At 38.4% G+C, this 22,297-nt stretch overlaps 1 protein-coding gene across 10 annotated transcripts in view; it reads right to left on the bottom strand.

The window, feature by feature from the left end:
- Positions 1 to 22,297, bottom strand: part of ANK2 (ankyrin 2) — a 670,685-nt gene that overhangs the window by 274,933 nt on the left and 373,455 nt on the right. The window lies entirely within an intron of this gene.

Genomic DNA, 22,297 nt, shown 5'->3' with positions numbered 1-22,297 from the left:
CCCTGACTTAAACAGCTGAGAATAAATCTCCTAAAAAAAAAAAAAAAAAAAAAAAATCAGCTTATCAACTCCGTCCTCTGGAAAATCTTGTACATATTTACAAGGAAACACACATAGACATTTAGGCCTCCTGGGAAGATAATATGTGGACTTGGGGAGGATTCCTATATGTTCTTAACCAGGTGAATCATCGCCTGCCACTTGATATAACATAATTGAAACATTTTCTTCCCTGAGGCTTCAAGATAATCAGTGGTGATGGTGTCAAAACAGTCATTAGGAATGAAGGTGGTTCAGGGAAAGCGGTAAGACTGGAGCACAGGGTGTTCTTAACACCATCTGGCATTTTTTCTTCTTCTAAATACTTTTTTAAAAATGTTTACAACCAAGCTACTCTTTTTTGGATCATGGATGTCCTTTTAACTTAATAACATGTGTCCCAACAAAAATGTGGCTGAGCCACAGCCATACAGTGGTTTTCCCGTTAGTGAGAAGGACTTTTTTGGGCTTCCTCTGGGACAATGCCCTTCCCTAGTCCCTTTAGAACCTGTTCATAGTGTTTCACAATATATTCGTCCCTTTGTAGCTTTCCCAAAAGGAAGGTGGAAAATCACAAGCACAGCTAGAGAAGAAAGTGAGGAGTTACTGTTATAAAAAAAACAAAAATAAAAACAAAAAACAAAACAAAGCAAAAAAACCCAAAAACCCATGTTTATTTCACTAGCCTTTAATGAGCTCAATAGCCCTACTTGTACATTGGACAGTATCAATTGGATTCTGCTGTTTTCTAATGCCAGGAAAATTATACACTTTTAAAACTTCAATCTGATAACAACAACAACAACACATTCTTAGACATGGTTAACAGTCTTAGCCCTCAAGATTCTCCCCCTCTTTCTTTTTTTTTAATAATTTATTTTTTCAGTAAACTCTATGCCCAACTCAAGCTCACGACCCTGAGATCAAGAGTCGCATGTTCTACCGACAAAGCCAGTCAGGTGTCCCTCTGTCCCCTCTTTCTACAAGGCTTGAGAGCTGTTTCATTACTTTGTTTCATGAAGAAAAGATAATGAATCAGATGTTAGTTTGTCAGGTGTTAGTTTAACATAAATATTTCACTATGATTGCCAAATCTTTAAAAAGAGTAATTACCCTACTTTGCTTACATATTCTCATAATGTCTTTAGATGCGATGCAGAGACAGAAAGTCACTGTGTTTTTCTAGTTGAGGACACTAGAAGGAGAATAACGTGTTCCAAATAATTTTCCCAGGACAGTTTACAATGGCAGGGGGACCAGGTTTCAGCACTCATAAATCAGCCTATCTCGGGAGAAGGAACCCACTCAAAAAGCCCCACTGCAGGCTCTACTACTCAAATCACAAAACAGGAAATCTCAGACTGGGATGAATATTTTTAAATAAAATGAACTGGTCACAAGTCCTTTTTTTTTTTTTTTTTTAAGTGTGCAATCTTTTATTTTTATCTCCCCCAATCATAGAACATACTGCTTCCTGGTGAGACGGATGGCAACACAGAACCCTTTTTGGAGCACCAGGCACATGAGGCATCCCTACGCAGTGATAATGTTGTCTCTCTACAACTGACTTATTCAATAGTAAGCTGTTGAGAAAAAGATTTTTTTTTTTTTTAAACCATACCTTCTTGTATATTTGTGTTGTTCAGACTTTCCTATGATTTCTACTTGAATGGGAAAAAAATCAGTCCCAGTCTTTCTGAGGAAAGAGAGCAGGGCACACTCACCAGTTGACCTCTGCACAGACAGGGCACCAGGTTCCAGTCCCAGGAGCTCCCAGCCATTTAAAGGATACACGCACCACATTAAAGGCGTCTTCCCATCAAGCTTCCAGCAGAGATATAATACTGGCTGAATTTTAAACTTGTAACAAAAGCCGCTTCCTTCCACAAAGCATCTTGCCCATCAATGGGATAAGCTTGTGTCTGCCTTCAAAGTAAGGAACACACTGTCGTTTACATTTAAACTTGAGAGCCAGCCTAGATAGACTGCCCTTCAGAGAGGACATACTTCATTTTAAAGGCAGGAGAGAAAATGGCCATTTGCTGTCCTCAGTGTCCAGCACTCCATTGATCAGAATCCAAAGAAAATCCTCTGCAGACCTCAGGCATCAGTCAGGGCATCGTTCAATAACAACTGAGCTAGCCATGTGCAACTTAATCCCCCTTCTCTCTCCCAGTCTCACCCAGGAGAAGGAGCAATGCAATTAAACAGCATATATTGTCACTCTACCACAAATGGAGTGTGGGTGGTAAGTGGGAAAAGAAGCAGATGCACCACAAAGACGGCTAAAGCATCACCTAATCAGGAAGGAAAAAAAAAAAAAAAAAAGCAAAGGTTCTGCTCACTTGAGCTAGGAGCCAAGAGTTCATTCTGCTTAAGTGCAATGGTGTTTGTATTTGAGGATTCACATGTGTTCTGAGACTCCCGAATGGTCCGCGTAAGATAATGCAGACTGAACGAATTGTAGCATTCATACATCCGCCTCCCCACTTTGTTTTACCCGGAGCCAAATCCAAAAGCCAATTTGATAACACTAAATTAAGAGAGCAGAGCTTGCTAATAATCCTAGATCCTACTTCCCGTTCCTAACAGATTCTGTAAGGCGATGATTTGATTGAAATGAGACTATCAAAATGGTATAGTTCTTCTACTTCTGCCTGAGGAACCCCAGTTCCAAGTCAAAATAAGTGGTGTCCAGAGTTTAAGACAAGGAAGCAGGAGCCTAAAGACCCCTGTCCTCCAGCCTCCTAACCAAGCTCATTAACATTTTTGATGTTTCACAGAAACTTCCCAGCTAATAACAATGGTAAGTACACAAGGAGTGAAAAGCTTCCCTCTGGGGATCCCTTTACATAAAGAAGATAAAGCCACAAAAGTGTAGGTCACAAATAGCATTTTGTCACCACCATAGGCTGTGGCTCTATAACCACTCTGAGGATGGTCAGGGGATGACCCACAGCAGCCACATCCTCGGTGAGCAGAGGGAAGGGAAAGGCACAGGGAAAGGAAAATCAAAAACTGTTCCCAAGGAAAAGAGAGACACAGCCTATCTCCCTGTGCCCCCCACCCAACCTCCATCCCCAACTCCATTCATTCATCCCCAAAGTGCAAACCCAGATGAACAAAGATGAATGTGTGTTAGCCTAGCTTGTGTAAATTGGAGGCAGCCTGTGTAAACGGGGCTGGGATTTGCTCATTGTGAAAACTCTTCTGACAGAAAATCCCTTCACTGAGGCTTCTTAATCAAATTTATTTTCTCTGTGCTCACTTTGACGGGAAATAAAGAAATAAGTTCATTCAGGAATTCGAAAAGCCTCACAAGGCTAAAATCTTTCTTCCTCTTAGTTTGCTATATGTTATCTTAGACTGAAAGCCTGGGAATTTATATTTGCCTTTTAAATATTCTTTGTTTAAATTGAAAACTTTCTCACTGTCATCCCATTACTGCACAGCACCTATCTCTGATGCTATCTTTTTATCAACTACAGTTACTGAGGGCCTAATCTGAGTCAGTCAAGAAGCATTGGGGATCCACCAGTGAAAATGATAAAGTCATAAAAGTCCAGCTGTTATAAGTGAATTATTTGCAGACCTCCGGCAACATCTACAGTGACTACAACTACCAATATTCAGATCTCGAATAGAAAGCTGCTTCACAATTTTCAAATGCTTGGTTTCAAGTTTCAGATTATTTCTACATATCTTCAAATATCTTCTCAGGACTATTCTCTTCTCATAAATGGACTTTTATTCTGGGGGAAAAAAAAAAACAGACCAATCCTGGATCAGGAAGCCACATAGTCCTTTAGGGATTGACTTAAATTGAGTTAAATTCTAACTCCTGCTGACAATTTGCTGTTGTGGTTTAAAACACATATAACCTGCCATTTGGGTTTGTAACAACTCCCCATAAAAATTCTGCGCATATTTCTTGGTCCTTTTATTTTGGTCAAATAAAAAGCACTAAATTGTGGTTAAGATGTGAAAATGCAATCTTAAACCTGCTAGTCCTGAAGATCTCCGAAGACAGATTTGTGTGCCTTTTATCTATAAAGAAATTTTTATTTTTATTTTAGGATTTATATTTTTACTTGGGAATTATATGTTAGTATTTTAGTATCTTAAAAGAAACAACTTTATTGGTAATGGAGAGAGAAGTTGGATCAATGCTTGAAACTTGTGCACTTGCATAGTGTCAATTTGAAGTGCTATTGGGACAGTTTGATAGGACATTTTTTTTAAGTGTATTCATTTTTGAGAGAGACACAAACAGAGCGTGAGCGAGGGAGGGCAGAGAGAGAGACACACAATCTGAAGCAGGCTCCAGGCTCTGAGTTGTCAGCACAGAGCCCAACACGACAGGGCTCGAGCCCATGAACCGTGAGCCGAAGTCCACACTTAACCGACTGAGCCACTCAGTCGCCCCATTGATTATAAATGTTTTAGTTAGATTATTTGCAAAAGGCAAAGGTTAATTTTCCTTGATTGAGACAAACTGTTTTTAATTGTTATTCTTCACGTGATTCCAAATTTAAGCCATGTGTATCTTAAATTTTGTGAAATAATTTATATTTGCATATAAGTCAATAAGGCTTAAAAGCGAGTAAATGTGGGCTTTAAATGACTGAGCTATTAATCCTATACTTTTTATGGACCATGAATTATAGCTCTCTTACTCAGCATTCCTGGCCGGTAAATTATTAGCAAAAATATCTAATTATTCTTCAGAATTAACAACAGAAAGATGGCAGAATGCAATCTTAGAGTATATCCAAATCTGTTAAAGATCAAACATCAAATCAGTGACAGATGTTTAAGATCTCCAGTTTTCCGACCCAATGCCCTTACCATTAAGACAGGGACATAAACACTTTTGGCAATTCCAACAATCAATTCTATACCAGATTTTTTGTGCATGGATACAGCAATAAATATAAAAGACTTCTAAAATATGTTGTTTCAATAACACAGCCATACAAAAAACAATCTCCTTGTGGCTGTGTTGTTGGTACCAGAAAACTGCAGTGCCACAAAGTGCTACTATTGTATCTGTGGGTGGTTAGTAATTTTTATGAACGTATAAGAAACATCTGGATTATTACTGCTTCTGGATGCCACCACATTTAGTTAACTACCTCCCCACCTTCCCTACATATACACTAAAATAGAAAGAGTTTCCATGAACCATTTTCATTTTTTCACCAACAGATACAAGCTATTCTTTTTATTGCAACCCTTGTTCAATTGACCTATAAATAAAATCTGTTGCTAGGCAGTTAATGTTTCTTGCTTTAGGCATGACCAGCACTTTTCATTTTATACCTACTCATGCAAAGTCATAGTCCATAAATATGGAAACCAAAGCATAAAATTAAATCAAACTTTCTCTGGAAACCACACTTTCAAAGGTAAGGCACAATCAAACCTTTTTCGTGACACGGTGGTTATATCACTTCTGAATCAAATCAATCACTGAAATACGAAGTATCTACCTATATACAGTGTATGTTCCCAGCTAATAGGAGCCAGGTCCCTCAGACCAACCCTCCCACTGAAGCAAGCTAGGAATGCTGGATAAAATATAAGTAACTTCGAATAAGCCACAAATAGCGGGCATGATAATAAGGAATTTCTGAAGGAAAATGGAACCACTGGGAGATAAACAAACAGAGAAACTGCTTTTGTTTCCTGAGTGTATTTCCCTAGAAATTTTAAACTTTCATTCTGAAAACATCGTAAGCAAGAGGGCAGAAATCAAAGGTCAGTGTCTATACAAGATGGAGGGTCCACTATGGGACCTCCCTACAATCATCTGAAACCTCAAAAAGCCATACCCTTAGTCTAAGGGTAGAATAATAAATAACCAGTTCTCCGGCAGGTTTACAAACTGGGTTTTACTTTCTGGGGTTTCAACAAAACTCAAGCCTTGAACTTGGCTTAGGGTGATCTCCAAATCATTTTTAACCACAGAGCCTGAAGTGAATATATATCTTCTGTGAAGGATTGACCTCCATCCTTGGCCTTGAATTATGTGCATAAATAATTTTCCAAGTACAGCGATCAGCAAACAATCAGAGATGATCAAGCATATAGCAGAAACAACAGGACAGAGAAACAGACCCTTAAAACCTTCAAATAATAGAACTATGGACAAACCACTGACACAAAAGGGATGAGTTATAAAAAGAAACAAACAATAAAACAAACAAAACAAAAAACAGACAACAACAATGACAACAGTTTCCCCGAAGTAATATCATTTATATTTATATATCATTTATATAATTATATATCATTTATATATCATTTATATTTACATAAATATAAAAGCATTAAAGCATATAAAGCATTTAGTCGGGAGTTAAGTAATCTGAACTCACTGAGCTCAAGTTTATTTCACGTTTTTACCTCTCCCTGTCCACCAAGCTATGCTAATTTGAGTAAGAACAGATAATAATAAATGTTAGGTAAATGAACATTTTAAGCATCGAAGGAATTGTAGAAATAATATGTACTGTAGGATTATATGTATTTATAATAGGACTTTAGAAGGTCTATTTTTTTTCTTAATAAAAAAATATTTTTGCATCCTTCAACATTTGAGAATTCAAAACTGTCACCAAAATCGAATAAGATGTAACTGAAAAATATAGTAGAATAATTTCACATATTGAAAATTTCATGTGGAAACAAACGTGGCTTCAGTAAAAACTTTCATCAATATTCAACCCAATTAACTTAGTAAAGTAAAAACATCTCTGGAATTTTTACTGTTTCAAGTCCTGTGATACATTTAGCTCTCAATGTCTTCACAGAAAGCAAATTACCTTTTCTTCCCTCATTTCTTGAAAGACATAGAATAGAGGCTCTCTTACCTTTTACTTAACAAAATATCTCCATTCCTTCTATGAACACAAATGCCCACTTAAAAGCTTGTAGCTTACAGCATTATCAGCAGTAACAAAACATCCATCAACCAATGAATGGATAAAGAAGATGTGGTGTCCATATGCAATGGAGTATTACTCAGCCATCAAAAAGAATGAAATCTTGCCATTTGCAAGGACATGGATGGAGCTAGCGTAGTATGCTAAGTGAAGTCAGTCAGTCAGAGAAAGACAAATACCACATGATTTGAGTCATATGTGGAATTTAAGAAACAAAACAGATGAGCATATGGGGAGGGGAGGAGAAGAGAGGGAAACCACAAGAGACTGTTAATGATAGAGAACAAGTTATGGGGTGGCTGGAGGCAAGTGGCCAGGAGATGGGCTAGATGGGTGATGGGTACTAAGGAGGGCACTTGTTGTGACTAGCACTGGATGTTGTATGTAAGTGATGAATCACTGAATTCTAATCCTGAAACCAATATTGCACTGTATGTTAGCTAACTAAAATTTAAGTAAAAAAATAAAGTCTGCCTTTTTTATTACCTATGAGCACACTACATAATATGAAACATTAAATAAACCAACTAAATGTTGTTCACTAAAGGTTTTTATTTAATGTTTTATAGATTCAAAATTATTACACGAAGACACAGCTGAGGCATCAGTGACTTCCTGTTAGTTGCTAAAGGCAGATATTCCAAAGCAGTATTCATCATTTGTATTCTAATTAAGCATCTTTTTTCATTAATTGATCGAATAACAGAGATTTGATATGTTATAAAATCAAGCTTTTTATTTGTGTGATGAAGGGTCTTGAGTGCGGGTTTTGGATTCCAACTTGGATTCTGTAACGTCAGGTACGTTACCTAGCCTTTGTAAGCTCCAATCTCCTTTTATATAGATTTTTAGGTAATGTCTACCTGACAGAACTGAGAGAAATAGCACGTGTCAAACATCTAGTAGGTGTTCAGTAAGTAGTGACTACTATGGTTACTGTTCTGAGAAAAACAAACACACACAAAACATAAATATAAAAGCATGAAAGGGAAGAAAAGTAGGCTTTTGAGACAGAAACTAGGGGGATAGACAGGAAATGAGACAGGGTCACCCACAAAAATAGTGTGTGGGAAGAAAATGCTGATCACTCTGGGGCACCTGGGTGGCTCTGTCAGTTAAGCATCTGACTCTTGATCTCAGCTCAGGTTATGATCTCACACTTGGTGAGATCACGCCCTGTGTTGGGCTCTGCACTGATAGCGTGGAGCCTGCTTGGGATTCTCTCTCTCTCTCTCTCTCTCTCTCTCTCTCTCTCTCTGCCCCTGCCCTACTCTATCTTTTCCTCTCTCTCTCAAATTAAACAAATAAACTTAAAAAAATGCTGATCACTCTGTAAGTGTGTTCATACTTCTTAAGACTATGTGTTAATGATAAAGCTTGTAACACCATGGAATGAGTCTTAAAAATCAGGCAACGCGGGCTATAGTCTGAATGTTTCTATACCTCCTGCAAAATTCATATGTTGAAATCCTAACCCCAAGTGTGCTGATGTTGGTAGAGAGGGCCTTTAGGAGGTGATTAGGTCATGACTGAGATTACACCTTTATAAACGAGACTCCACAGAGCTCCCTGTGTCCTTTCCACCATGTTGGGATCTAAGAAGTCTGCCACCTGAAAAAGAGCCCTCATCTCACCTGACCATGCTAGCACCCTGATCTTGGATTCCCAGCTTCTAAATTTTTTTTTTAACGTTTATTTATTTTTGAGACAGAGAGAGACAGAGCATAAACGGGGGAGGGTCAGAGAGAGGGAGACACAGAATCCGAAACAGGCTCCAGGCTCTGAGCTGTCAGCACAGAGCCCGACGCGGGGCTCGAACTCACGGACCGCGAGATCATGACCTGAGCTGAAGTCGGACGTTTAACCGACCAAGCCACCCAGGCACCCCTGGATTCCCAGCTTCTAGAACTGTGAAAATTAAACTTCTGCTGTTTGTAAGCCACCCAGTCAATAGTGTCTTGTGATAGCAGCCTGAACAGATGAAGACAAAATATGTGCCTGAGAAAGTATTTATTAACCCCATGATAACACAGCTCCTTATGGTCATATTACTTAAATGAATTCAGTACCAATTCAGTACCAGGCTATAAGAATAAAGGGACCCTATAAGAATACCTTCAGTACCCTATAAGAATAAAGGGACACCATGTAAAAGCTCTGTTTTGAATGGAAAAGCAAAACAAAGAACAATTACCATTAGACTACCAACTAGGCATAGTTCCAAATGGAAGGTTCTGTAATAGCTTCTTCCGCAAATGGATTTATTACTAATGCAAAGTAATAAATAGTCAGGAGATGGAATGCTTTTTCACTCTCGTAATTAATCCCTAAAATTCGATTTTAGGAGAGAGCAGAACGGGCCCCATTGCCATAAATATAGAAAGCCACAGTCAACCAGTCCATCAAATTGGCACCTAAAATATTTGAACAAAATTTGTCAAAATAAATGCTTTCTGTACTCATAATAAATACTGAAGATAGTATTCCATCGTTACTGAAACAAAAAAAAACAGGGGTGCCTAGGTGGCTCAGTCAGTTGAACGACCGACTCCGGCTCAGGTCATGATCTCGTGGTTCGTGAGTTTGAGCCCCGCGTCGAGCTCTGTGCTGACAGCTCAGAGCCTGGAGCCTGCTTCGGATTCTGTGTCTCCCTCTCTCTCTGCCCCTTCCCCACTCATGCTCTGTCTCTCTCTGTCTCTCAAAAATGAATAAACATTTAAAAAAATAAATAAATAAATAACAACAAAAACAAACAAGACATACAACCGCACGGTAGGAATTACAATTGCAATTGAAGGCAATCCAACCATGAGGAACTTCCATAACTTGGACATCATCCTGCTTATATATTTTCCCTGCAGTGTCAGCATTTGGATTTTTACAGAGGGAAAAAATATTTACAACTCCACCCAAGAAGAGCTGACTTTGAATTTGGAAGAGTATTTTTTGGATAGATCAGAGTGGAGAGTTTCCATTATCCTCCACACCTTGCTGGGGGTTTTCACAGTGGCAGCTCCGGTCCCTTCTGCAATTAGAGCATCTCTGGGTATATATATACCTACTTTACATACTGGAAATCTCCACTTTGAGAAAGGAATTTACTACTTAAAAAATAAATACATACATACATACATACATACATACATATATACATACATACATACATACATACATACATACATACATACATAAAACAGTAAAAAAAGACCAGAAGAGTGAAATAAGCTCTATGTTGTTGTGTGTGTAAATAGAAATTAATGGAGTTTGATAGCCCTCTGCTGGATGAGAGATATTAAATGCAGTTACAAGAAAGCAGTATTTGAGGATCTAAATGTTCCATAAGATTTAGAGGACTATTCTAATGCTTGCAATATATAGATATATATTTTTTTTCTTTTTATTTAGTGGGTATTTTTCTGTTTTACACAAGAGAGACAGGAAATATCTCCAAGCCATACAATATAGATTAAACCAGAAGCATCTAATACAGATTATAAATTCAAATATTGTGCAGGGTTTTTTTTTAAGTACACATCTTTTTAATTTTTTTAATTTTCATTTATTTTTGAGAGAGAGAGAGAGAGAGAGAGGCACAGAGTGTGAGCAGGAGAGGGGCAGAAACAGAAGTAGACACAGAATCCAAAGCAGGCTCCAGGCTCTGAGCTGTCAGCACAGAGTCCGATGCAGGGCTTGAACTCACTAACCGTGAGATCATGACCTGAGCCGAAGTCAGAGGCTCAACCAACTGAGCCACCTAGGCACCCCCAGGGTTTTCTTTTTTTAATAAAAATAGAAATTGAAACAAAGCAAGTAAAATTTGAGCACAAGCAAAATGTTTGTAAGTTCTCAGTTGTCAAATCCGTATCTGGTATTTGTCTTAACCTCATTCTAGGTAAGATTAATATATTTATAATTAATTTAAAAAATTATTTGTTGATGCAGTCTCAAACTGTACACTAATATGCATTAAGTCAGTTGTATTCTTCTACATTTCTGAGTAGTACAATTTAATCAGGCTTTTTCTTTAGAGCAAGACAATTTCTCAACAAGATGGCAGAATCACTCTAGAATATTCATTCAACTCTTAATTTGGATTTACAGTTTCTGAAGCATGTCAGGTCCTAGAACACTATTATCTTTACAAAAATTGTTTTACAAATGAACCTTCAAACCCAATTGGAAAATTATTTGATGTGTGTTTGCAAGTCTTAATAGTAAGTCTCAAAATGAATGAGTCTTGAAATAGTCTCTAAAGATCTTGGATCAATTTCGGATTAATTTTATTCACATATCTAATCTTCCTAAAATCCTACCTTCCTGTTGTATCACTTAAAACTGTTTCTTATTGGGGCACCTGGGTGGCTCCGTGGGTTAAGCATCCGACTCTTGATCTCGGCTCAGGTCATGATCTCACAGGTTGTGGTATGGAGCCCAGGGTTGGATTGTGCTGACAACACGGAGCCTGCTTGGGATTTTCTCCCCTCCAACACACCCCCACTCTGCCCTTCCCCTGCTTGTGCATGCTTTCTGTCTCTCTCTCACACAAAATAAATAAATCAACTTAAAAAGCGATAAATTAAAAAAAAAATTTCTTATTTTCAATCCTCTCTTCATATACCTAGCTGCTGTCCCTGCTGCTTCCAAAACCATTGATAAGGTTTTGCCTGGTCTACAGTCTCTTCAACTTTCTCGCCGTCATGACAGAGCCATGTGATATTCACTTCCAAATTCTGCTAGTCCTGTCTTAAAAAGGGATTAAGGAATTCCTTTCTAATTCACCAAAATGTAGGATCCATTCACTTTTGCATCTCAGTTTAGATAACTGGGCTTATGCTCTGAAGACAAAATTTAATCCCATCCTAGATTGGTAAAATGGGTAGGACTTTAGAAGTGCTACCAACGGGCAAGATGTGCTTATTACCAACTGCCCATCATTCTACTGAATCTCCAAATCTCCTCTCCTGAATTTCTGTGTCCACAGTATAACCTGCCTGCTGGGACATGTGAGCATCATGCCCATTAGACCTTCTCAATCTGTTTGGATTATTACCTACTGCCTGGGGCCATTTTCTATGAACACCACAACCATTGAGTGTTTGAAGTCCAGCTACTTCCTATGTCTGCTCTTCATTATCTTTAATTAGACACTGCCAGGAGGAGTCCCAAGATTCTGTAACAGCACTCCAACTGGTCTGAGGGGTTAACTTGCTTCCAGTTTATGTACTCCTTGCTTACTCACCTAAATCCCTTGGCCTGCAGCAGAACTAACCTACTTTCCTTGAGATTTGCCGACTACTCACCTTGAGGAGTGAAGGACCAGACTTTCCCTAGAGATAAGGCCTGACTACATTTGAAAATAGTGCCAGGGATGCCAGCAAGTCTGTTCAGGGTTATATTGACAAACAACTAGCCTGGGCAGCTGCTTCTCCTGAACATAGGCCTCCCTCCCTTTTTTGCACCTTCCCCTTTCAAACCCTCCAGCTTGGTCTCGGTGGGGACAACGGTCTTTGAGAGGTTAGTCCACCATCTTCTCAGGCTGCCGGCTTCCTGAATAAAGTAACCTTTCTTTTCCACCATCACTCGTCTCTTTTTTTTTTATTTTTAAATTTTGTTTTTGATGTTTATTTATTTTGAGAGAAAGAGAAACAGAGATACAGAGACAGAGTGTGAGCAGGGGAGGGGCAGAGAGAAAGGAAGACACAGAATCTGAAGCAGGCTCTAGGCTCTGAGCTGTCAGCACAGAGTCTAACATGGGGCTTGAACTCACCGGCTGTGAGAACATGACCTGAGCCCAAGTTGGACACTTAACTGACTGAGCCACCCAGGCACCTCTCACTCATCTCTTGAGTATTGATTTTCAAGTGCTGAGCAGGAAAACATGAGTTCAGAACTGGTTCTCTGTCCAGTAACAACATTACACTTTTACCAAAATTAGGTTTTTCATCCTCACCCATTATATTTTATTTTACTAATTTTAAATCATAGACTTACTTCACTTGCCTTTTTAAAAATGATCCTACCTTCTCTTTCATTTGTTTTCCTAATTAATTACATGTTTTTCACAATTCTTTTCTTCAAAGCAACTGCCTAGATTTGTAAAGCTCTTTGTGATTAGTTTTCCAAAATTTTTTAAAAGGCAAAGGGCAAAAACCTGCTTTTCTTTTTTTTTTCTCATTTCCCAACCCAGAATTCCCACCATGTCTCCATCAATATCACACACAACGCACACACACACAGCATCTAACTTTTGAAAAAAGGTCTGTGGCATTTCACTCAGGGAACAGGAATATTATGGAGAGGTTATACTCCTGGCTAACTATTAGAAAAGAAACAGGCTGGAAAATGAAAGCGTGGACAAAGATTTACCCTTCAGCCTATTCTAACACTATCAAATACTATAGAACCCCAGGTTTCTGAGGTCCTTGATATTTTAAAAAGTACTGCCTGAGTAAGCAGCTTGTGTGTTTTCTGAGGGAAAGGATGAGCGGCATGAAGACAGACAGGGACAAAAATGACAACTAATATTTTTTTAACTTGCTGAAATTCAAATATTTGTCTTTTATTACAAAATGAGGCATATCTTCCTCTTGTTTTATATCTAGATAAACATTCAGATTTGCATACGTATTCCATTTCCTAAAAAATGACTAATGGGTATATCTAATGTGTATACCCTATCAACTTTATATAGCTGACTTTTAAAACACTGACAATAAAAGCTTATATTCCTAAATGTTGATGAATCATTAAAGGCACAAATAATACTCAGTAATGCATTTCCAGAGATCCTATGTGCTTTGAAAATACTAAGCACCCAGTTTAACTGGATTTTGCTTGGTACTAAGCAGGATTCTAAATGATTTTAGTCCCTTACAATAAATGCATGATGATGTATACACTAGAGCCTTTTGACTACTTTCAGAAATTGCCATTAAAACATTACTAACATTTACCTTTATTTAAAAAAAAAACACTTTCCACTTAAAAGAAATCTTTAGTCTTAGATAACACTATTTTCAAAATAGTCGATGCTTTTGTACCATAAAGGCTAACAAACTTAGTCAATTCCTGGCCATTTAAGCATTTATTCTTAGCATTTAATGCCAAGTCTTTTCTTTATTTTTTAATGTTGATTTATTTTTTGAGAGAGAGAGAGAGAGAGAGAGAGAGAGAGAGAGAGAGAATCTGAAGCAGGCTCCAGGCTCTGAGCTGTCAGCACAGAGTCCGATGAGGGGCTCGAACCCACGAACTGCAAGATCATGACCTGAGCCGAAGTCAGATGCTTAACCGACTGAGCCACCCAGACATCCCCCAAGTCTTTTCTGATATGAACAAAAATGGCTTTTCTTGGGGCACCTGGGTGGCTTAGTCAGTTAAGCGCCCATCTCTTGATTTTGGCTTAGGTCATGATCTCACAGTGTGTGGCATGGAGCCCTGTGTTGGGCTCTGTGCTGACTGTGAAGTCTGCTTGGGATTCTCTCTCTCCTTCTCTCCCTGCTCCTCCCCTACTTGTGCGCTCTCTCTCTCTCTCTCTCTCTCTCAAAATAAACAAACAGTTTTAAATGGCTTTTCTTATATGTTATAAAGAAATAACATAAGTGAAAAAAGGATGAAAAGTTTCAAGTCATCTTGACATAAGCCATATCACAGTATCTGTGCTCCACACTAAGATCAATTGCATTTTGTGCTATGGATTACAGCAATGCAAAACAGCTCTATTTGCGATTCAACACACCAGAAGCAGTCAAAACAAGGATGTATTTACATGGGCTTCATGAAAAGTTCCCCTGGGGTTCATATTGAACTTCAGACATTTCAGATATTAAACAGATATTTTATAATTGAATTTTCTAAGTGGATGAAGGCAAGTAACTCGAGGTATTGTAACAGGGAGGAAAAGTAATTTTGTGAAGAATGGTACAAAGGAATCATATGTCGCATTGTATGTTGTATTACCCTTTTCTTTTGTCCTTTTCCTGCCTCCCCTGTCTCTGAGACATCCTTTTCTTTTGGTCCAAAAAGGAGAAAACTTAGAAGTATAGGGAGAAATAACTTGGGATGTCGTGTATCCAACATTAAAGGATCATACAAAATTGTTCACCACCTGAAAAATCCTTATGCTTCTTCTATTCATTACCCTCCATCTCAGCACAGAAACCCTGACAAATGCTGACCTTTCTCTTATCTTGATGATGTTGCCTTTTCCAGAATGTCCTATAGTTGGAATCAAACAGTAGGGAGCCTTTTCAGACTTGGTTCTTTCACTTAGCAGTATGCATTTAAGATTTCTCCACGTCGAAACGGGAACCCTCTTGCACTGTTGATGGGAATGCAAATTGGTGCAGCCGCTCTGGAAAGCAGTGCGGAGGTTCCTCAGAAAATTAAAAATAGACCTACCCTATGACCCAGGAATAGCACTGCTAGGAATTTACCCAAGGGATACAGGAGTACTGATGCATAGGGGCACCTGTACCCCAATGTTTATAGCAGTGCTCTCAACAATAGCCAAATTATGGAAAGAGCCTAAATGTCCATCAACTGATGAATGGATAAAGAAATTGTGGTTTATATACACAATGGAATACTACGTGGCAATGAGAAAGAATGAAATATGGCCTTTTGTAGCAACGTGGATGGAACTGGAGAGTGTGATGCTAAGTGAAATAAGCCATACAGAGAAAGACAGATACCATATGGTTTCACTCTTATGTGGATCCTGAGAAAGTTAACAGAAACCCATGGGGGAGGGAAAGGAAAAAAAAAAAAAAAAAGAGGTTAGAGTGGGAGAGAGCCAAAGCATAAGAGACTGTTAAAAACTGAGAACAAACTGAGGGTTGATGGGGGGTGGGAGGGAGGGGAGGGTGGCGGATGGGTATTGAGGAGGACACCTTTTGGGATGAGCACTGGGTGTTGTATGGAAACCAATTTGACAATAAATTTCATATATTGGAAAAAAAAAAGATTTCTCCACGTCTCTTCGTGACTTGATAGTTCATTTCTTTTTATCACTGAGTAGTGTTCCATTGTATGAATGTAGCACAGTTTATTTATCCATGCATATTTAAAAAAATTTTTAACATTTATTTATTTTTGAGAGACAGAGAGAGACTGAGCATGAGCAGGGGAGGGGTGGAGAGAGAGGGAGACACAGAATCCGAAGCAGGTTCCAGGTTCGGAGGTGTCAGTACAGAGCCTGATGCGGGCCTCGAACTCACAAACCGCGAGATCATGACCTGAGCCAAAGTCGGATGCTTAACCAACTGAGCCACCCAGGCACCCCTATTCATGCATATATTAAGGGACATCTTGATTGTTTCTGGTGTTGGCTAATGATGACTAAAGCTGCTATAAATATGCAAGTGCAGGTTCTTGTGTGGACAGTTTTCATCTCATTTGGGTAAATACCTAGGAACACAACTGCTGGATTCTGCTAAACTATGTTTAGCTTTGCTAAGCGCTGACTTCCCAAGTGACTGTGCCATTTGCATTCCCACAGCAATAAGTGAGGACCCCTGTTACTCCACATCTTTACCAGCATTTGGTATTATCAGGTTTTTTGGATTTTAATAATTCCAATAGGTGTATAGTGCTGTCTCATTGCTGTTTTAATTTGCAATTCCTTAACCTATAAGATCCAGCATTTTTAAATATGATTATTTGCCATCCATATTGTCTTTTTTAGTGAGGTGTCTATTCCAATCCTTTGTCTCTTTCTTCTTAAATTGAGCTGTTTTCTTATGGTTGAATTCCTTTGAAGAATTCTTTATGTATTTTTAATGCAAGTCCCTTTTACCAGGTGTGTGTTCTGCAAAGATTTCTCTCCCGGTCTCTGGCTTGTCTTTTCATTCTTGTAATAGTGTCTTTTGCAGGACAGAAGTTTTAACATTTTTTAAAATTTTATTTATTTATTTTATTTTGAGATAGAGAGCACATGAGCAGGGGAGGGGCAAAGGGAGGGGGAGACAGAGAATCCCAAGCAGGCCCAGAGCAGAGTCCACTGTGGGGCTCGAACCCATGAACCCGTGAGATCATGACCTGAGTCAAAATTAAGAGTCGGATGCTTAACTCACTGAGCTACTGAGGCATCCCCAGAACTTTTAAATATTAATAAAGTCCAACTTATTAGTTTTTGCTTTCATAGATCATGCTTTTGGTGTCATACCTAAAAACCCAAGGTAACCTAGACTTTTTTTCTCTTATAGAAGGTTTATGTTCTCTTATAGAAGGTTTATGGTTTGGAATTTTCCAGTTAAATATTGATCCATTTTGAGTTAATTTTTGTGAAAAGTGTAACGTCTGCATCTAGATTCATTTTTTGAATGCAGATGTCCCATTATTCTGCACCATTAAAAAGATGCTTCAATGAATCACTTTTGCTCCTTTGCCAATGATCAGTTGACTATATTTCCATTGGTCTATTTCTGAGCTTTCTATTCTGTTCCACTCATCTATGTCTATTCTTTCACCAATGCCACACTGTTTGCATTTCTGTAGCTTTTTGAGAAGTCTTCAGGTTGGGTAGTGTCAGTCCTCTTTTATTCTTCAGTGTTGTGTTGGTTGTTTCGGATCTTTTGCCTTTCCACGTAATCTTTGGAATCACTCTGTCAATATCCACAAAATAACTTACGGGGATTTTGGTCAGTGTTAAATCCATAGTGGGAAGACATGACACCTTAACAATATTGAGTCTCCCTATACATGAACATAGAATATTTAGATGTTCTTTGATTTCTGTAATTAGAGTTTTGTAGTTCTCATGTAGTTCTTGTATACGTTTTGTCAGATTTGTACCTGTTTGTGTTTTTAACTTCAAATTACAATTGTTCATTGATGACATATAGGAAAGCAATTGAGTTTTGTATATTAACTTTGTATCCTGCAAATTTACTATCATCTTTTATTAGTTCCATAGGTGTGTTTGCTGATTATTTGGGGTTTTCTACATAGAAAATCATATCATCTATAAACAAAGAAACTTTTCTTTCTCCCAATATTTTTATACACTCCTTTTCTTATCTTATTGCATTAACTAAGCTTCCCATATGATGTTAAAATACTAGGGAACATTCTCGTCTCATTCTTGGTCTCAGGGGGAAAGCATTTAATTTCTCAGCATTTAGTATGATGCTAGCTGTAGGTTTTCGTAGATGTTTTTTATCAAGTTGAGTAAGTTTCCTCTATTCTTAGATTGCTGAGTTTTTTTTTAACATGTTTATTTTTGAGAGAAAGAGAGACAGATCATGAGCAGGAGAGGGGCAGAGAGAGAGGGAGACACAGAATCCAAAGCAGTTTCCAGGCTCTGAGCTGTCAGCACAGAGCCCAATGTGGGGCTCAAATCCATGAACTCTGAGATCATGACCTGAGCCAAAGTCAGATGCTTAACCAACTGAGTCACCCAGGCACGCCTGATGAGGTTTTTTTAAAATCAAAACTTGATATTGGGGATGACTGGCTGAGTCAGTCAGTGGAGCATGTGACTCTTGATCTCGGGATCGTAAGTTTGAGCCCAACGTTGAGAGTAGAGTTTACCTAAAAAACAAAACAAAACAATTTGGTATTGGATTTTGTCAAATGTTTTTTCTACATCTATTGATATGATTATGTGATTTTTCTTCTTTAGCCTATTGATGTAATTAATTATTTTAGTTAATTTTTGGATGTTGAACCTAGCATATATATCTAGAATAAATGCCACTTAGTCATGATGTATAAATCTTTTTTATACATTGCTGCATTCTCTTTGCCAGTATTTTATTAAGAATATTTACACCTATTTTTTCATGACAGACATTGGTCTACAGTTTCCCTTTCTTGTCATGTCTTTATATGGTTTTGATATCAAGGGAATGAATACTTGTCATCAAAGCATGCCATCTGACACAATTTGGTGCAAAGATCACAGTCAGGAAACCAATAATATCATATAGATAAATCTAGCACAGCACAGAAAGAATGAGTGTCTCATTTTAAGCTAATCCAATGAGATAAAAAGGAAGGAAAAGTGCACTGGACAATTTTATAAATGACAATCTTGGTTTGGCCCAAGGTCAGCTGGTAGGCTGGGTGTTCTGGAAACCTATTTCCATGGTACTGTGGCAAAGTCCACTTGTTTTTCCTTAATAGATGTGCTCCCTTCTTGCTTTGATAAAATCATAATAATAATAATAGTTAGGCACATCATTGCCATAGTAAAGGCTACATTTTCTAGCCTCATCAGTAACCAAGCGTGGTCGTATAACTATGTGATGACCAATAGGGTTTTTTTTTTTAAAGGCTTACTTGCAACCTTTGGAAATGTCCTTAAAGACAAAGCATAAATACCCTTTCCCACCATTCTCCATTCTGCTGGACATAACAGTTAGAACGTGAACCATCAGATCAGGCTATGAGGTAGAAGCTTCATGGAGAGGATGAAGAGCAAAAGACAAAAGGACCCTCAAATCCTGACCAAGTAGAGTGTGTACCTTATCAGCCCCAGATTATTCATATCTGGATTTATTTTATGAGAGGGAAATTAACTTCTAACCCATTTAACTCACTGCTACTGTAGATTTTCATTGGTTCTAATGGCAAATCAATTATTTAACCAATTAATCCTAATTGATAAAGAAACCGGAGAGCCTTTTGGTAAAGAACTCATCCAAATGGAAGGAGAGAAAATCACAGGAGATTCATGCAATAATAAGGTCTTCTTCGTAAAACAGGAAGAGCTGGCTGCTGTCACAGATATTTAACTCCTTGCCAGCTCCCAAGTGCTTCTCATATTTAAACTTTATAGAAAGAATTGGGATGGACTTTGTCAGGCACTGAGGCAAAAGCAATACCACTTCAGTCACCCTCCAACATAACACAATGGGGGAATGGGTTCCAATGAGATAACATGTTGTCTTTGGCATCTGAAGTGTGTAGTGACTCAGTGGAGCCTGGTGATAGGGCAGTGGGCAGCAGAAGAAAAGGGATAATATGTTTAGAGACTCTATGGCAGCTGATGAGATGGTTCACAGGATTCATTCATGAGCATATTAGACCCACCTGAAGACAGTCCCACCAAAAATACAAGAGCGGTGAATGGGGGAAGAAAAGCAGGCTTTTCAGGAGATTGGGATGGTGATATGGGTCATAAAAGAAGACATGTGACTATTAAACTGACTTCATTTGTATCCATAGTTGATGAGGCCTAAGAAAATTTGGACATCTGGATATGGTCTCCATCCGCCCTTGCCTGAATTACAGTGAACAAATACAAACCCACATGTACAACAGCAACAGAAGAACATAAATGTGAGCATACACAGACAGTGAGAGGTACAGCATAAATGTATTTAGATGAGACACTAGGCAAACATAAAGATTCCAGAGTTCCTAGCCTTGGCTAGAAATCAGAAGAAAGTTAGGTAGTGATGGTGGCTTGGAGAAAGTGAGCAGAAAAGTCTGAGAAAAAAATTTAGTGGTGGGACAGATTTTCTTGTCTACCTCAACTGGCCCTGACCAATCCAAGTATTTGAAGTCCTCTTTTTCCTATGCTGAAAGATTTTTTAAATTTCTTTTAATGTTTATTTATTTTTGAGAAAGAGAGAGACAGAGCATGGTGGGGGGGGGGGGGGGTGCACAGAGAGAGGGAGATAGAGAATTCGAAGCAGGCTCCAGGCTCCAGGCTGTCAGCACAGAGCCTGACGCGGGGCTCCAACTCACACACCATGAGATCATGACCTGAAGTCAGATGCTCAGCTGACTAAGCCACCCAGGCTCCCCACCCCTATGCTGAAAGATTTTATTTTCTATAGAAGAATTGTTATTATAATCAGAAAAAAATAATATCTCCTTCATTTATTCTAACCTAGACTCTTCCCCTGGTTTTCCTTATTTTATTTATGATTCCTCTTTTCTACTGCTGTGGACAATAGAATACGAGAAATACTAGCAAGAAAATAAAAACACGCCCAAACACAGCAGTTTAAGATCTGAATACTTCTTGGGGCACCTGGGTGGCTCAGTTGGTTAAGCATCTGACTTCGGCTCAGGTCATGATCTCGTGGTTCGTGAGTTCGAGCCCTGCATCGGGCTCTGTGCTGACAGCTCAGAGCCTGGAGCCTGCTTTGGATTCTGTGTCTCCCTCTCTCTGCCCCTCTCCTGCTCATGCCTTCTCTCTGTCTCTCAAAAATAAATAAATGTTAAAATAAATTAAAAAAAAGAAAAAGATCTGAATACTTCTTGTCTTCATGTGTGATACTAACCATAGGCAAACCTCCCAGTTACCTTCACTCATCATTAAAATTACTTCCAATTAATAATGCCATTGTTATGTGGATCCTTAATTTGTACTCATATAGGTGCCATTTCAGAGTCCTTAGAGTAGTTAACCAAAATCAAAAGCTGTAAGGAAAAAAAAAAGACACAAAAGAAAAAACAGGTAATATAATAAAGATATATTTTGAAGAAGTATCAGCATAGCAGAGAGAACATAGGCAGAGAGAAGGAAGTCTCTTTTCTTAAAATGAAAATCAGTGTAAATCTTCCTCTATAAAAAAGGTTTGAGCAGCAATTGCATTAAAACATAACCTAGCATCAGCACACTTTTCCGATACAGAGGAATCTGCCCGCGATAGACGTTCCATTTCACCAGCCCTGCCAAGTAGTGTATGTGCATGATCTTAGCTGACAGGTAAAGGCTCTTTTCTCAATCTCACCTGTGGCTCTGAATCTAGCTGTGATGCTATTCTTCAAAGACACCACTGGAGGCCAGTCATGCTACAGTTTGTATTCCAGCCACACCCTAAATTAAAACATGAATAGATCTAAATGATAGAAAACAATGCTTTGTGACTAGCCACAAAAACGTGTACTCAGATCTCATTTTAATGTTAAAATCCAACCCAGTAGTAAAATATTTGCTGAAGAAAAGATGGAATCTGGTTCTGATAGTTCAATTAAAGACCTCTATCATTCCAAAGATCACTAAATATGTTGATTATGTCGATTGTGGTGATGGCTTTATGGTTTATATATATGTATGTCAAAACTTCCCATTGTACGCCACACTAAGTATCTATGTCAATCACATCTTTAAAAGCTACTAAAAGAAAGGAAGATAACAGATCCATTGCAGCTTTTTAACTTCTATATGCATAAAAGCAGTACCCTGCTCTCCATGACAATAAATTCTTTCTGGCCCTCTCGGTGCTGAAGCAATTGTTTTGAATACATAATGAGATCTTCAGATGAACGTCCACATTTTAAAATTTTATATAAACGGAATTCCCTCAGGACCATCTCTTTTCTAATGACTTAAAGTCTTTACCACAGAGATATGT

Source organism: Panthera onca, chromosome B1 (genome assembly GCF_046562875.1).
Source record: "Panthera onca isolate mPanOnc1 chromosome B1, mPanOnc1 haplotype 2, whole genome shotgun sequence".
NCBI lineage: Eukaryota > Metazoa > Chordata > Mammalia > Carnivora > Felidae > Panthera > Panthera onca.
The sequence above is the reverse complement of the archived record's forward strand: the minus strand, read 5'-3'. Positions and strand labels throughout refer to the sequence as shown.